This window comes from Suricata suricatta, chromosome 5 (assembly GCF_006229205.1).
Source record: "Suricata suricatta isolate VVHF042 chromosome 5, meerkat_22Aug2017_6uvM2_HiC, whole genome shotgun sequence".
In the NCBI taxonomy this organism is placed as follows: Eukaryota; Metazoa; Chordata; class Mammalia; order Carnivora; family Herpestidae; genus Suricata; species Suricata suricatta.
The window spans coordinates 93,505,922-93,522,502 of NC_043704.1; the positions used below are offsets into that span (position 1 = coordinate 93,505,922).

The window sequence follows — 16,581 nt, forward strand, 5'->3', positions numbered from 1 at the left end:
TCGCCAGGGCTTGCTAGAACTCCCCAGGCCTCCCACTTAATGGTTAGGCCCTTGGCCTGCCAAATGGTTCTACTCAAAAGAAAAAGCATACTCTAATGACATGCAGATTTTCCACTTATTGTCATTATTCTTAATTCATTGTTTGACTTGACAATCATCTGTACAAGATCCCACCTTCCTAACAATATCTCGAGCCAAATACTCTCCAGGTTTCTTGTCTTGAAAAGCACACTTGAATATAGTGGCCAAGAAGGGCACAGCAGGGGGCTACTGGAAAGATCTATCTCTGGAACAAGTGTGGAAGATGCTGATGTCAGGTGTTGGGGATGTTGCCATAGATTTCTTTTACTAACACATTCATAGGCAAACAGTAGTCAGTGAGGTAGATACTCCACAAGAATTATATGCTCAGCATTGTACTGTGTGGAATGGTTAACTACTGGGTGGAATTGCATAGTCAGGGCAAGAATTTCCGTGCTGTTACAAGACTTTTTTACCTAGCGGGTTTTAAGGAAGCCTCACTGACTGAGCTCTGGGACAGTCCGAGGACAGGGAACTGATATTTTAATTTGTGGGTTGCTGCTTCTATCTATTTCCTCATTCTTTTACATCAAAGTTGCCTTCTTCATGATTAGATGATTTTTCGGTCTTTTAATTGCAAAATGTAAACTGAAAAATGCACAAAACAGAAATGTTCCGCTCATTTAATTAGCGCCAGCCTGGCCATTAGGCCATCTCTCTGCTCAAGAAATAAAATGATTCTTTTTGCCTCTCAGACAACCTCACTAATCCAAAGGACTGGGAGGAAGAGGGGCGTTTTTATATTGTTGAGAAGTAAGACTTATAATAATTTGTAAAGAGTCTTATTCCATTTTTGGCTTCAACAGTCACTAAGAGATACTAGAAGGGCCATGTTGTCTAACACAGGTCCTAGAGTGCCAGCTTTAGTGGAGATGTCTCACTGTAAAAGCGAAAGATTTATACGATCTAAAGAGAAACCAGAGTATGAGATGTCTCACTGTAATTAGCAGCAATTCAAGGTACATGGCACTTGACTGGAATGTTTTTTAAAAAAATAAGTATTCCTTTTATCTTTTTTACACTATTCCTTTTCTTAAAATCTATTCCGTGTGGATGGTGGGAAATTAAACTACTGCCCAGGTCTTGTCTAAGTAATGGAAAATTCTGAATGAAGGAGGTGAAATCAAGAGCATTTGCTGTATTTGAAAATCAGGACTATAAGTGGTACAGGTGGACAATTGCTTCTGATGTTTTTACCAAGACATTCCAACTGGTTGAGGAGACTAAATTCGAGCCTGAAGAGATACTAGTAGGCTGACTAATGGTACCTCTACTGGAAAAAAAATATTGATACCAACTTATCCATGTTTAGCCAATATGTTAAAACAACAAACACTTAAGTCCTTGTGGAAACTAGGCTTTCTAAGATGTGCTATATTTGAATGTGACCTCACACCTTCTCTGGTCCCCAACTGGGAACTGCTGAGGAATGTGTATCCATATCTTCATTATAGTCTTTCTTACTTATGTCTTTATTTCACCAATGAAAAAGTGAATAACTTATATGTATGCTCTTGTCAGTCTTGATAAAATTATTTATTTACTTAACCAGTATTTATTAAGTGCCCTCGGTAGCCTGGATACTGTCCAGGTTGCTAAGGATATTAATTTGAAGAGATCCTGGCCCCTGCCCTGTGGCGGGAGGGAGCATCGGTGAGTGGGAAAGGGCAATGTAAGCAAATTACCTCAGCAACACCATTTACCAGTAACCACCATTTACCAGTTCCTCTGCTGCCTGGAACAAACAGCATTTTGTTTAAAAAAAAAAAAAAAGAATGGTGTTATGTATTCTTTATTCCATGTGTGTCTGCCACTTTTTTACAGCCATGTGTGTACAATACTTGAAATCTATCTGCCTTATGAAATGCTTATGAACCCAGGGTTTCTAGAAATCATCCAAAACTTGCTGAATGAAGGTGCTGTCCCACAAGTGACATACTTCTAAGCTTCTATCCTTTCAGACAGAAGAGCTACAGGTGATTAACATGTATCCTTTGTAAATGACACCATTAAAAAAAGCAATGTTTGTCCCAATGCTGAGCTCTCTCTACTTATGCAAACCCTGTTTGCATTTCAAAGTCCATCCTGATGTCCACCTTTTCCTTTCAGCCTTCTCTGGCTGTGCCAGCCTGAATCCATTTCCCACCCATCTGAACTCCTGTAGCATTTATACTGTGTTCAGCCTGTTTGGCTGGTTCGAGCAGGGTTCCTACACTCCATCCCTTCTCCTTCCTGAGCAGGGTCCTTGAGAAACGGATTACAGCATTTCCTCCAGCAAATGTTTCCTCCTTAGTCACCAGAGTGGGGTGGGTTGGTAGAGCAGAGGAGCCACCTAGTAATTCCTGGGGAGCCACTGGGACTCAGAGGAGAGGTTTACAATAGCACCTCATAGGTGCCCAAGGATGAGCACTGGTCAATTTATTGCCATGTAGTTGTTGGGGCTCCATTGCCCGTTCTGTGCCACTGACATCTCGTGACTATAGGTCACTATTCCATGATGATCTCTACTATTATTTATATAGAGCCTGTCTAATAAAGTCTCTTTGCCTGTGGCAATGAAGGATCCATTACCATTTTCTCCCTTTTCAAATTTTTCCTGATTATGAAAATGTTGTTTTTCCACAGACCAGTGATAAACATTCTTCATAAAAGAGGCATTGTTCCTTCAGTAGCAACTTGTAATGAGAAAAGTGGAAGAGAGACAAAATGCAGCCCTGGTCGGAGTGGAGACCGGTTTTTCTTTGTGCGAAAAACCAGAATTCCAGTCAGGTTGCCACGGAGATGCTGAGATTATAAGTGCCCATGCCAGCAGTCAGAGAATGTTGCCCAATTAGTTATTTTCAGCTGCGTGGTTACCTTGACAGTGGCTCAAAAGCAGGTTTTGAGTTCAAAGGACTCAAATGAGCAGCTGAAGGCTTGCATTTCTGCTGGGGGGTGGGGGTGGGGGGAAACGGGTCAGGGACTACAAGCCCCGGCATGCCCTGGTTCAGGTCTATAGGATGCGGTCAGCCCTGTGAATGGAAACTCCATGGTTTAATGTTTCCTCCCCATTCCTGGTAACAAAGGGTTCCTGGAATTCCTCTGTCACCAACAGCATTGTAAGCATTTTTATTTCCTGGGGCTGGCTTCAGATGTTGCAGGTTGGAGACAGTGGAGAGAATGTGCATTTTGGCGTTGAACATTGATGTTGTGGAGGTTACTTTCCTAGCTTTAGTTTTCTCTTTTGTAAACAATCTACCTCATAGGATCAATGCAGATATTAAGTAAAATAATTTTTGCAAAGTGGCCTGCACAGTGTCTGGGCATTAGGAGGTGCCCAGGAAAAAGTAGCTTTTTTCAGAAATATTGTCTCAGAAGTCATAAAGCATTATTCAGTGAGATTTTTATATCGCCTCCATTTGGTCATTTCCATTCTATCAATCAGAATAGGCTAGGATATGCTGTGATAACAGTCTTAGAGATTTAACACCATTAAAGTTTATTTCTTGGGGTGCCTGGGTGGCTCAGTCAGTTAAGTGTCCGGCTTCGGGTCAGGTCATGATCTCACAGTTCGTGGGTTCGAGCCCCACGTCGGTCTCTGTGCTGACAGCTAGCTCAGAGCTTGGAGCCTGCTTCCCATTCTGTATCTCCCTCTCTCTCTGCCCCTCCCCTGCTCACGCTGTCTCTCTCTGTCTTTTAAAAGTAAATAAAAAAAATTTTTAAGTTTATTTCTTGACCATGCCATACATCTAGGAGAGAACTCTATCCAGTAATAACCCAAAGACACAGACCAGTGGAGACTTTATGTCCACGTATGCTTCCCAAGTCATCACAGTACCTTACACAGCAATCAGATATTGCATCTGAAAGTGGCTTGTTCCTTTCGCCCATATTGCATTGGCAAAAGAAAACCATGTAGCCACACCCAACTTAAAGAGGGATTGGGGAAGTGATACAGTATAACCTACCAGCAGAGGACGTGATTACTTGTGGAACAACTGTGGTGACTATCACCTCCATCAAAGATCAAAAGGCTGATGGAGAAGAGTACTTTTAAAGAAGAACTGTTAATGAACAGTTAGTGAACTGTTAATGAACAGAAGAACATAAAAATGTCTGAAAGGTAAAATGCAAAGCAAATCCATTGGAATTCAGTTGCATCAAGCGAAAAACCTATGGTAGTTCAATGGTCATCAGAAACCTGGGATGATTTTATTGTTCTGCTATAACAACTTAGCATGAGGCTTCAGTTCTTAAATTCACTTTATGGTCAGAAATTGCTGCAGAGTTCCTGCCATCACATCTACATTCTAGGCAACTGGAAAGAGGAAGGTGTAAGACAAAAGAGTCTTTCTCTCAGCTAAGTCAGCTCCATTTAAGCAGTTCATCTGAAAGTCCCTCAAAATAATTCTGCTTACATCTCATTGGCCAGAATTTAGTCATATATTCTCTCCTAGCCTTAGTGGAGCTAGGGCATTTAGTTTTTGACTTGGATGTATTGGCCTCCCAAATAAAATTGGAATTTTTTGTTACTAAGGAACAATAGGAGAATGGACAGTGGTGGCACTGAGCAGTCCTTGCGAAGGTGAGTTAAGATGCAAGCTTTGGTTAAGTGGAAATGAGAAGGGAAAGATTGCTCTATACCCTATCATTTTCCACTGTGCTACATAGAACACCAGTGCTTAGAGAGACATAAAATTCCTTTAAAAAGTGTTCGATAGCCAGACAGGTTTAGGAAAGGAGGAAAGCTTTGCCCTCTCTTGGAGATTCATAGGGAACATTACCACATTAAAGGCTCTGAGAGGCCGCGTAGTAAAGAATGACCTAAATTGCTAATCTTTTAAACTCAGTGTTCCCAGACTTGCTTGACCATGGAAATGTAACAGCTTTGGAAGCCTGGAGGGATGGAGAAATTTAGCTTTCTTTTCTTGAGTCTGGCAAAAAATTCTTAGATCCTTGAACAAATCATATAGAACCGTCATTCAAAAATTACCTGTTTATTACAAACATAAACAAACTTGTATATTCTTTATGCTAGCCTAGCCATAGGGACAAAAGCCTTGAAGGAAAAAAATAGCTCAGATGCCAACAAAACCCTCTTACAGTAATCTGTTCAAGAGTTGGTATTAACTCTACAGCCATCTGAAGCATTAGTGATGACACCAAGTGATGACTGGAATGGGCTCATGCCATCATCCGCGAGATGACTGGCCCTTGCCCCAGGTACATGTTCATGGGCTCTTGTCTGTTCCTACCTGGCTCTTGGCCATCCCGCACTTCTCTCGAAGTAGGAGTATAATAGGAAATCCAACCAACCAGTAGTAACCCCCATGCCCCTTAGGGAAGGTCTGTTGTCAACTGCATGGTTGTCTGCAGGTGTTGGGAGAGGTGCTGAAGATGCTGTCAAGCAATTATAAGTGTCATTGGTCTGTTGTAAGCAGGTGGCAAATGAGTACCTTTGGGGGAAGGGTTCAGGCTCTTCTTCCTAAAATGGAACCTTGGATGGTTTCCTAATATTTCTTACTTAATGATTTAGATAATCAGTTCTTGTCATTAAAGTCCATCTGCTGCAAATGCGATTCTTTTTACTCATGTAAGCGTCTTTGAAAAGGCAAAATGCCCAAGTCTTTGCTAGTCTGGTTCCCATCATTTTGACCTCGTGTTGCGAATACTGGAAAGTTACTCTGTCCTAACAGGCCTAGAGAGATCTCATGTTTGCATGTCCTCTGCATAGCTGTATAATCTCTGGAACAACCTGATGATGGGAGGGAAGGGACCAGGGTAGTGGCCTTTATGTTCATACTGGCTTTTAGAGTAACTTACCATGTTTGAGCTTGAACAGACTGTGAGAGAGTTGAGGAAAGCTCTGGAAGGTGGAGATCCCTAGCCCTGTCTAAAACCTGCCTTTTGGCTTAGTGTCCTGGAGAAATTTCTCAGTCTGCTTTATGGAGTTAGCATGCCTTTCCCTGACAGTGGGGGAATTGGAAATAGTCCCTGAACAGAGCAATGGGCTTTGTGCATTGTACATGGGCACAGCCTGGTTTGTGGGTGTGGCTCAGGGTCTGTGGGTCAGGAAGTGTGAGAAGGGCTGACTGATGAATCCCAACAGTAGACAAAGGATTAAAGTAACCAGTCTGCCAAACTCAAAATAAATATCCAAGGTAATGTTATAAGTTCTTCTTTGATTATCCTTTCTTAAATTTTATGTTCCTAATTATATATGCCCATTTTTTAATGTAAGCCACAAATTAGCAATAAGCTTATATAGAATTATTTGTTTTCTCTAATGAACAGAGCAGAATTAAGCTAAATATGAGTATGGATATGGAAAACCTGCAAACTGAGAAAAATACAGTTGGGAAAAAACCAATGATCTCCTATGCTGATATGTTCTTATGAACTCCTACAGTGACTGTCTCAAAGATACCAAATTGGCAAATGTGTGATATATAATGTGACATCATTTCCGGGTATGAATTAGATTCACTTCTCAACCCAAATACCTGGAATTTACAACTGAAACAGGCACCTGGACTGGAGGGAAAAACTAGAGGTAAAAGGACTTGGGTCCCTTGTTCTAACTCTGCCACTAAGTAGGTGATACCTTGGACATGCCATGTAAACTATCTCGTTGGAAAATCCTATCATTGTATGCGTAAATAGGACCTGTCTGGGTCTCTGCTTTTCTGTAAAATGGGGAGAGAGATTTATTGACAAGATCTCAAAAATGTCTGCTCCTGCATGTCAGAGATCTTACTGTCTAGTGGCTCTTGGTGGTAGGACTGGTGACAATGTGGAGACTTTCTTCAGCCAGCAGATCATTACTGAGTATTTTCAATGTCCCAGTCACTTTTCTGAGTACTGGGGAGACGTCGGTGAACACAGCCAGTAAAAGCCATTCCTTCTTGGAGATTGCATTCTGAGATAAAGAATTATTAGCAAACACCTTTGAGTACTTACAATATGCACCAGACATTGCTTTAAATGTTTTATGTATGTTAATTATTTTGTTATAATCCTGTTTAGCAGCATACTTGAATCACTATTTTACAATTAAGGAAACTGAGGCATGGAGAGTTTTTTTTTTATGTTTAAAAAAATTTTTTTTATTTTTGAGAGTCAGATCGAGACAGCCTGAGCAGGGGAGGGTCAGAGAGAGAAGGAGGTACAGAATCTGAAGCAGACTCCAGGATCTGAGCTAGCTGTCAGCACAGAGCCTGACGTGGGGCTCAAACACACGAACCGTGAGATCATGACCTGGGACGAAGTCGGAAGCTCAACCGACTGAGCCACCTAGGTGCCCCAATGGAGAGATTTTTAAATAATATACTTAAGATCACGTTGCTGGTAAATGGTGAAGCGGGGATCAGAATCAGGATTTCTGGCTATAGGGTCTTGGCCTTAACTGCCTGGCATCGTGCCTCTCACTGTCAGTTGGTTAACTTAAAATAACCAGTGTTCATCTTAGCTGATGGCAAAATAGGGGGAAAAAAAAAGAAAGAAAAAAGAAACTGTAGCTTTGGATAGAATCTGAGAGCCTGGTTGGTTTCCCTTTCTGGAACTCCAGGCTCTGATGGGAAGGCAGGGACACTGAGCAACCACTGGCCTATTTTATTTCTAGCCCCAAGTGGCTTGGCTGATTGCATTGCCTGGTTGGAGGTCACTGGCCCTTCACTGGCTTTATTGTTAAACTGCAAGGTCTTCACCATCCCCGTAACTACAAGTTAATTTCAGCATTGCCATTTGTAGAAAAGTGAGCAATGACAGATTTACATTCAAAATATCTGGATTTGACTCCCACCTCTACTACTAACCAATGCTGTCACCTTGGACAACATTTAACAATACCAGCAACAATGGCAATAATAGCAGTAGCTTTTATTTATTGTTACTGTGTGTTGTGCTAAATTCTTTTTTTTTTTAATTTTTAATGTTTATTTTTGAAGGACAGAGAGACAGAGCATGAGCGGGGGAGGGGCAGAGAGGGAGACACAGAATCTGAAGCAGGCTGCAGGCTCTTAGTCTGACACCAGACTCGCACCCATGAGCCATGAGATCATGACCTGAGCCGAAGTCAGATGCTTAACCGACTGAGCCACCCAGGTGACCCTGTGCTAAATTTTTTATTTATGTTGTTTCTGGTGCTCAGAACAATCCTCAGAAGAGGTATTTTTATCCTTACTTTACAACCTCCTCTTGGCTGCTGTCTCTACCACATATTATTTAACATTGGGCAAATTACTTAATTCCTTGAAGCCTTAGTTGCATCATCTGAAAATTGGGGTTGGTAATATGTACTCCCCATGGTTGTTGTAAGGATTAAAGATGAAAAAACATATAAAGCATGTAGGCCATTGTCTATTTCAGAGACAGCAGTAATGACCGTTACAGCTTAAGGTCTCACAGGTATTGCTCTGAGGAACCAGGTTGCAGATCTAATTTTAAAAGCTGCTTTTATGAGGACAGGCTGGAGCTGCAGAGTCTCCAGTGAAGCCGGTGAGCGGGAGCAGGGTGCATGGGAAGCTGCTTCACTCCCGGTGGTTGCTTAGTAGCAGGTGGAACTAAACAGGTAGCAAAGCAAATAGAAAGTGGGGAGGTTCTGGTCTCCTTGTCCTGTGGGCTGGACGGCACCATCTCAAGGATGGTGTTGCCCGATGCTTGTCTAGGACAGTGTCCTGACCCCTCCAGGAGCTAGTACTGGTAAAAGGATACCAATACCACCTGGCTAGGCCCAACTGTGTGGGTGCAGATGGTGTCCTAGAGTCAACCCACAGTCAGTGCCACCCTTCCCAAAGGACAACACTGGACAAGTGGGGCTGGGGAGGCATTTAGTACATTTACATGAGGGCTATAGCCTTGCCGGGAAGGCAGGCCAAGTGGGATTATCCCATTTTACAGACGGGAAAACCAGAATACAAGAGGTCAAATATCACTAGCAAGGAGTAGACTCCCAAACTGAACCCTAGCTTTTTTGTATCAATTGTTTGATAGGTCTCCATAATTTAATTTGTTCTGCACAAATGATCAAATGAGAAAATTCAAGAATCATTGTTATGTATCTGTTTATTTTGAATTTATATTATACGTATTACATATATAAAGTTTATTTATTTATTTTGAGGGAGACAGAGACAGTGCACGTCAGGGAGGGGCAGAGAAAGGGAGAGAGAGAAGCCCAAGCTCTATGCTGCTAGCTCAGAGCCAGATGCAGGGCTTGAGCTTGTGAAACTGAGATCATAACCTAAGGCAAAACCAAGAGTTGGATGCTGCCCAGGCACCCCTATATTCATATTTTGTAATATATTTTTTTACTTGAATTGCTCTTCTAGTTGAGATGCTGGCTTGGGCAGTATGTTAATGAAGATAAGTCTGGATTATATTCTAGATCTCCCAGGTATATACTCTTACAGCACCTTGCATTTTTCCTGCATGTTGCTTGGCATTCTAATTTAATTGCAAATTTAAATGACCATGTATGTGTAGTTACATGTGTTCATGTGTATTCCTTCATCAGACTGGAAGCACCAGGAGGCAGGGGCCAGTGTACCCCAACACTGACCTTGGACAGTAGTTGGGTGTGGAGAGTGTGGGTAGCATTCGGTGTTGAATAAACTCCATTGTGGAAAGGAAGACCTTTGGGCCCTCATATCCCCACATTAGAAGGAGGGAGGGCCCGTAACAAATGAGCTTTGAGGGACCTCGCTTGCCTGTGCGTGCAGTGTGTGGCTTCAGTACGATGATCCCCAGCCCTGTGCTCACTTGGGAAGAACGATGATGTTGGAAAGCCTGGAGGCTCAAGATAAATATGGAGAGTTCTCCTACTGTTCCTGTTTTCTTTGTGCTGTTTTGCTCTTGTAAGCATATGCTTGTCAGTTAGGGCTGAAGCCGAACAAAACAGCTGCTAAATATGGTTCCAAGAGAAATAACATTTTGGTCTTTTCAAGGCCCATAAGTTTAGAGTAAAGCACAGCCATTTGGCAGATGTCAGTGGGGAATCTGGGGGCGGGCAGTCATTCTGGGAGCTGTATCAGCCACCCAGACTCTGCTGGGGTCTGTTTTACCCTGCCAAAGCACTGGTGACCCCAGCGGAAGATCTGCCACAGAGCGGTGGTCTTTGAGAGGAATTTGGGAGAAAAGGCGTCTAGAATCTAAGCCACTGGCCATCATCTCTTCCAATCCCTTTGTTAATTTCATCTCAGAGAAGGGAGAAGGGTTGGAGAGTATATGCATCATCTTTTACAAAACGAAGGAAGTCGTCATCCTAGTTATATATTTAGGTTTGTCTTTTTCGAACTTTGGGATTTAGTTTAGAGATGTTGTTTGGTGTTGCGATAAATCCTGTGTCATTCAGGGGGCCCAGAAGAATTAAAATATAATTCAGTGGCTGGGAATATTACCCCTAAACCTTAAATCTCTCTGTTCTATGGTGAAGTCAGGCCTGAGCCTACTGGTGCTGCCTGAATTTCATCAGCTGATGCAAGGGAGCATTTATTTCAGCATCTCAGGAGCCCCCACAAACTTAATGTGTTTTCCCAATTTCTCAGTAATTTCTAAAGAGACATCTGTGTGTCCATAAATATCTGACCCTGTCTGCTAAGTGGTTGGTGGTGTTGGTTAAAAACAATAGATTTTCTTTTGTTGGATTTGTTAGTTGAAAATATACAGAACACAGATGGAATTTTTCTGTGGCATAGGCCGTGTATATTAAATGAATTCTTTTTCCAAAGAGAAAAAAAAAGAAGGAGGTTAATGTTTGTTGAAATACTATTAGGTGTCAGGCCCTGAGCTAGTCTAGACACTTGCACAGCTGTCAAGATAACCCTGTGAGGGAGGCAATATTATCCCCATTTTAAAGATGAAAAAAAAAACAAACCTGAGACTCAGGGAAGTTATGAAGCTTGCCCAAAGCTGGAGAGCTGGCAAGTAGTAGGAAGTGAAGGGCTGGGAAGCTGAGTCTATGAAGCTGAAAGGGTACACAGTGGTCAAGAGCTCAGTGTTTGGAGTCTGACCAGCCAGGTACCCATCCTAGATCGGTGGTGTGACCTTAACCAACTGCTTAGCCTCTCTGTGCTGCAGTTTCCTCATCTGTAAAACAGAAGACATCAATAGCATCCACTTGACAGAGTTGTAATAATTAAATGACCCATTCATGGAAAATGCTTAAAATAGTGCCGGGCATATAAATGTTTGTAAAATGTTAGCTATTATTGTGATTTTTATTATAGTGGCTAAGCAAATTTGCCTTTATCAGTACTTAACTGAAAAGTTACATTTTCTTTTATGGAACAGCTTACCTTTTGATATGTAGTTATATTTCATTATGAAATAATGTAAACTACTCTACCTTAGAATTAAATTCTCTTCTTCATCTCTCAGCAAAGGTTAAGATCTGAATAAAGGCTTGTATAGCCAACAGGGATTCCTGACTTTGGTAAATGTCAATGATTTGCTCTTTTCTCCTTGGCGAATGTAACTTTCTTCCATGCTGCCCATCCTGGCTTTATGAGCAGCTAAACAAACATGAGAGAGAGAATTAAGCTGAATCTTGTCTCTTGGCTTTCCTGTCTTTGTAACATGATTATTAGGTACATCGTCTTGTTGCGTTGCACCTGCAGCCTCCTGACAGCCTGTCCTCTCAATGCACCCGAAGCACAGCTTAGACCAACGGGTTTTATGAATTTTCCTTAGAGCTGGGGACACCATGGGAGCTAGAGTATGTGCCAGTTTTGTGCAATTGGAAACGGGGTAAGGGAGGCAAAGGGGGTAGTGACTGGGACAGCTTGTCTAGATTGTAAAAAGAAATGATGTAAGCTTGCTAGACCTTTGGCTCGACATTCTGATCCCAATGTTGGCAGCTTCCTCTATACATGTTGTGGAGTTGGGAATGGGACATCAACCTTATTCAGCAAATAGTTATGTCTAGAAGTTATGTGCTGGACACCATGCTAAGTGCTGGGAAATTCTAAAATAAATATGTTATAGTCCCTGCTTTCAGGGCATTTGTAATTTATCAAGGGAAAGAAATGGGAGAGGGAGTGGCACTAGGTTAAAGCGGTGATGATAGAGCTATGTACAGCATGCTGTGGGTGCAGAGAGTTGGTGGTACTAATCTGAGAATCACAGAGGAGGTGGCATTCTGGGCTTTGAAGGCTGGGCTTGCCTGAATGGTAGAAGGAATAATCTTTGCAGACAGATATTACGAACCAGGGTGAAGAGACATGGCCTGTGAGGTATGCCAGGGACATGGTGGGTGGTTTGAGGTGGTTGGTTATAGTACAAAATCATGGGACATGAGAGGGAATGAAGACTAGGCCTGAGGATGATAGGACCTTGACTTTCAATATGAACCACACCATGTAGGATTCTAAAGCATGGTGTGTTGTGTCTATTTTAGAAATTTCAGTGTGAAGGAGGAAAGAATTGATTGTAAATAGTCCCAGAAAGAGTAGGTGAGGCCTGTTGCATGAACAGAATGGAGTAGATGGATATAATGAACATTGGGAGATGAAATCATCAGTACTTAGTGAACAGCATGAGGTTGGAACCTTAGGGTCAGCCTATCTTTAAGGTCTGGATGGAAGAAACAGAATCTCTGTGGGAAACTGAGTGGCATTTTAGAAGACAAGGGAGGGGACATATTTCAACCAGAGTGGTGATGGTTGGCAGGCTAAATGCCTCAAAGGGAACAGCCAGGACAGGACTGGGAAGAGACCATTATAGGTAAGAGATTGAGGTCATTAGTGACCCTTGGGGGAAATTATTTTAGAATTCTACAAGAGTGGAGAAAACACATGAATGAATGCTTACCATGTTCAAGCTATAGCATAATTCCACAAGAGCCCAACTAGCAATTAGATGCATTTTGTAGGGGGTTATTCACAGACCTTAGCTCTTAAGAACTTGGAGTGGAGGTAGGGGAGATGGATGGAACCTTAGGATCAGTGCCTAATTCAAGTGCCCTTGGACAGTATGTCTGCCGTCTGCTTTCCAGGGTCTCAGAGAGCCTCCTCCTTGCAACTACCATGGCTCTAATTTTGTCTTATTATTGTCAGCATACTGTAGAAGATAGATGCTACTAGACTTCTCTTCTAGTTCCAAATTGGTACTCATTTCTAGCCATGATGCTTGGAAAGGTTGCTGTGGTGTATCACCCACCTGAGGTACTCATGGTCTACCTGCCGGGGTCTACCTGCTGGGGTCCACCTGCTGGGAGTGAAGGCAGCTAGTGATTGTTCTCACCTGGGAATTGTCCTCAGCAGAAGAACGTCCCTTCACACAAGATCATAACCTCTGGGATAAGAACCGCGGACAGCCTGCATGCAATGGCTAGTCAATGGAGGAGGGGCGCAAAGGCTCCCATGCCCCAGGGTAGGATAATTTTGAAGAGTCACCTCGGCTCCAGAGCTCCTGTGGGATCAGATGAAGTCTTGGTTACACAGCATCATAGTTGAACTCATTCTGTCTCCTCGGTCTAATCCGAATTCTTTCATTCCCAACTGGTGTTGAATCCGAGGAACACCCGGATAAAATCCCTTTGTGTGAATCTGTGATTCTGAGTCCCATTTCCTGGAGAGCCACCCTAATTTCATGATCATTTCCAGTTTGATTATCTACTGAAGGTGGGTGACTGATCCATCTTTGTGGTTACTCTGACCTTTGCTTCTGAGCCTGTGGGATGTGTCCAGTGAGAAGACACCCTCTCCCAGCAGTTGGAACAAAAATCTTGGCAGTGTGCCTCCTGGTTTTGATGGGCTGAGACATAGGCCCATTAGCGGACTGTTCAAGGAGAGGAAAGGGCTAGAAGTCAGTTGCTCAGCTGCTCCTGAGACTAGTCTATTAAACCTCAGCCCCAAGCAGGGGTCCGTGCAGTGGGGTGGCCCCTGGGGCTAGAAGCCAGTCCCCACTCTGCATCCTGGTTCTGCTCCTGCCCTCCCCTCTGTTCCTGTCCTTCCCTTCCACCCTCACCTGGGGTCCTGCCTCCCCTGCCACCCTCCCCTGTGCTTCCTAAGGCAGGTGGTAGTTCCTGTCCTGCATCTCCTCTCTTTCATTCAGATTTTTATTTTTAGTCAAGAAAAACGAATGTTGAAAACACAATTGAGATATTTCGAGCAAATGTAGAACCTCTCTCAAAATTTGTTGCAGAAACACCGCTGAGCAAACAAACTACTGGGAGCACAACTTAGAAACAAACAGCAGCTGCCACCATTTGTGGGCTTTTTTCCCCCCTGGTTCCCTCATTTCTTTCTAATTCCGTGTCTAATGGAACCTGCTGCTCTGCTGGCCTAGCGGTTCCACACACACAATTTTCCGTTCTCATCCTGAGGCCTTCCAGGCGGTCTTTTAGCTGCGGGGTCTCCGCTCACCGACCCGTGGGCCCTTCTGTCTCTCCTGTCACAGGACCCCACCTGGAACGTGGTCCACACCCCCTGACTACATGGGGCGTTGATAGAACTTCTGGATTTCTCAGGCTGTGGGGCAGAAGTCTGGAGTGTGGCTTCTTGCACTCCTGGATTTATCACAATGGATTATCCAGATGACAATCTTTCTCGGTGACAAAGTCCTTCAACTGCCGGGTTTTTGTTTTATTTTTTAATTTGTTTTCTATGTGGACTCTTGAAAGACATACAGCAAAGAGCTTTCCTTGGGCCTGGTGTGCTGAAGACTAACTTGAAATAATTCTCCTTTGTCACACCAAATTCATTTCTCTCCTTCCCCATGAATGGCAACCTTGAAAGAGCCCTTAGCCCTTTAAATGCTACCAGTGGTATGCAGTTCCTCAGCTTCTGGATGACTGCCTTTAGATGGTAGCCGATTGCCAGCCATGGGCAGGGTGTGGGGCTAGGCCCTCATTCACTCATCATCAGAGCTCTGCAAGGCACATCCATTTTCTCTGCCCAGAGACAAAGTTGCGCTCCCAGGGTGTCCTACAGTCATGCAGCCAGTCAAGGGAAAGCTGCTATTCGACCCAGGTCTGTCTGAATCCAAAGCCCAGGCTTTCCCTCTCCTGCCTCTCAGTCACCCTGACAATATATGACAGTACTTTTATAAAAGTGTTGACTCTTCTGCAGTCTTTTTTATTTGTCCCTCCCTCACAGTTAGTGTCTAACATTTAAAAATTAAGACAGGGGTCCCTGGGTGGGTCAGTCAGTTAAGCGTCTGGCTGATGATCTCAGGTCATGATCTCATGTGTTCATGAGTTTGAGCCCCATGTCAGGCTCTGTGTTGACAGCGAGGAGCTTGCTTGGGATTTTCTCTCTCTCTGCCTCTCTCTCTCAAAATAATGAAATAAACTTAAAAAAAAATTAGGACATCTTGGAAACAAAACAAAATGTCAAACTTTAGACCTGCCATTATTGTGCTCATAGGTTGATGTAATAACGACTGGTCCCAGCTATGTTACGTCCCTTCCCCTCAGGGAGATGTGGCCTCTTGAGATTGCCACAGACCCACAGACCCGAGCTGGCCCACTTCTCTCTTTTATTTTTTTTAAGGGTTATTTAATTTTGAGAGGTGAGAGATGGGTGGAAGGAGAGAGACACAGAATCCCAAGCAGGCTCCAGGCTCTGAGCTGTTAGCACAGACCCTGACGCAGGGCCCAAACTCATGAACTGCAAGATCATGACCTGAGCCGAAGTTGGATGCTTAACCGACTGAGCCACCCAGGTGCCCCTGCACTTTACTCTTTTATGTTACTTGCCCAGCCTCTGTGGACATTTAAGTTTGTGATTCTTTATTCAGGCCCTTAAGGAAACAATCGCTATCCATTTAGATGTCAGTAGAGGTCAGAGTCAATTTAGGCTTCTCAGTTGAATTTTATAGGCTTTGATATTTTGTCAACTTTTGGGGACAGTAATTTAGTAAGAAATAGCAGCAGTGATTAGACATTTGTTGAGCACCCTAACATTTGGTCGACTCTGAGGGTAAGCAGACACCTGTTTGGTGGTAAGGACTTGCATCAGTCTCCAACTTAGTTTGTATTCAAAATCCTGCAAGGACCCTTCAGGTACCACGGGCTCTGGGGACCACTCACAGAAACATATTTTGCAGGCACAGCCTTCTAAAGAGGGAAGATAAATCCAAAGACCAACATTCTGAGAGGGGTAGCTATGTTTTTTTTTTTTTTAGGTTTATTTACTTATTTATTTTTGTAAGAGAGAGAACACAAGCAAGTGAGGGCCAGAGAGGGAGAGAGATTATCCCAAGCAGGCTCCACATTGACAGTGGAGAGCCTGATTTGGGGCTGGATCTCATGCACCCATGAACTCATGACCTGAGCCAAAACCAAGAGTTGGACGCTTAACGGACTGAGCCACTGGGCGCCCCAGATGCAACTGTATTGGTTGCATTTGCTCTTGGGAACTGTTGACTACCTTATGTGAGATTGCCCCACAACATGGAAACGGCCCTTTCTTGACTGTGTTCAACATAATGGACAGCTCAGAATCTTCAAAGAGAAAGATCTTAAAAATTCGAATCCCTTCTCAGGATGATGGGTCTTTCATTTTATCCTGAGGTACCTGC

General features: G+C 43.3%; 1 protein-coding gene across 6 annotated transcripts in view; it reads left to right on the forward strand.

Moving 5' to 3' along the window:
- The window catches only part of TNIK (TRAF2 and NCK interacting kinase), a 374,995-nt gene that overhangs the window by 60,361 nt on the left and 298,053 nt on the right, over positions 1–16,581 (forward strand). The gene's annotated exons all lie outside the window — the stretch shown is intronic.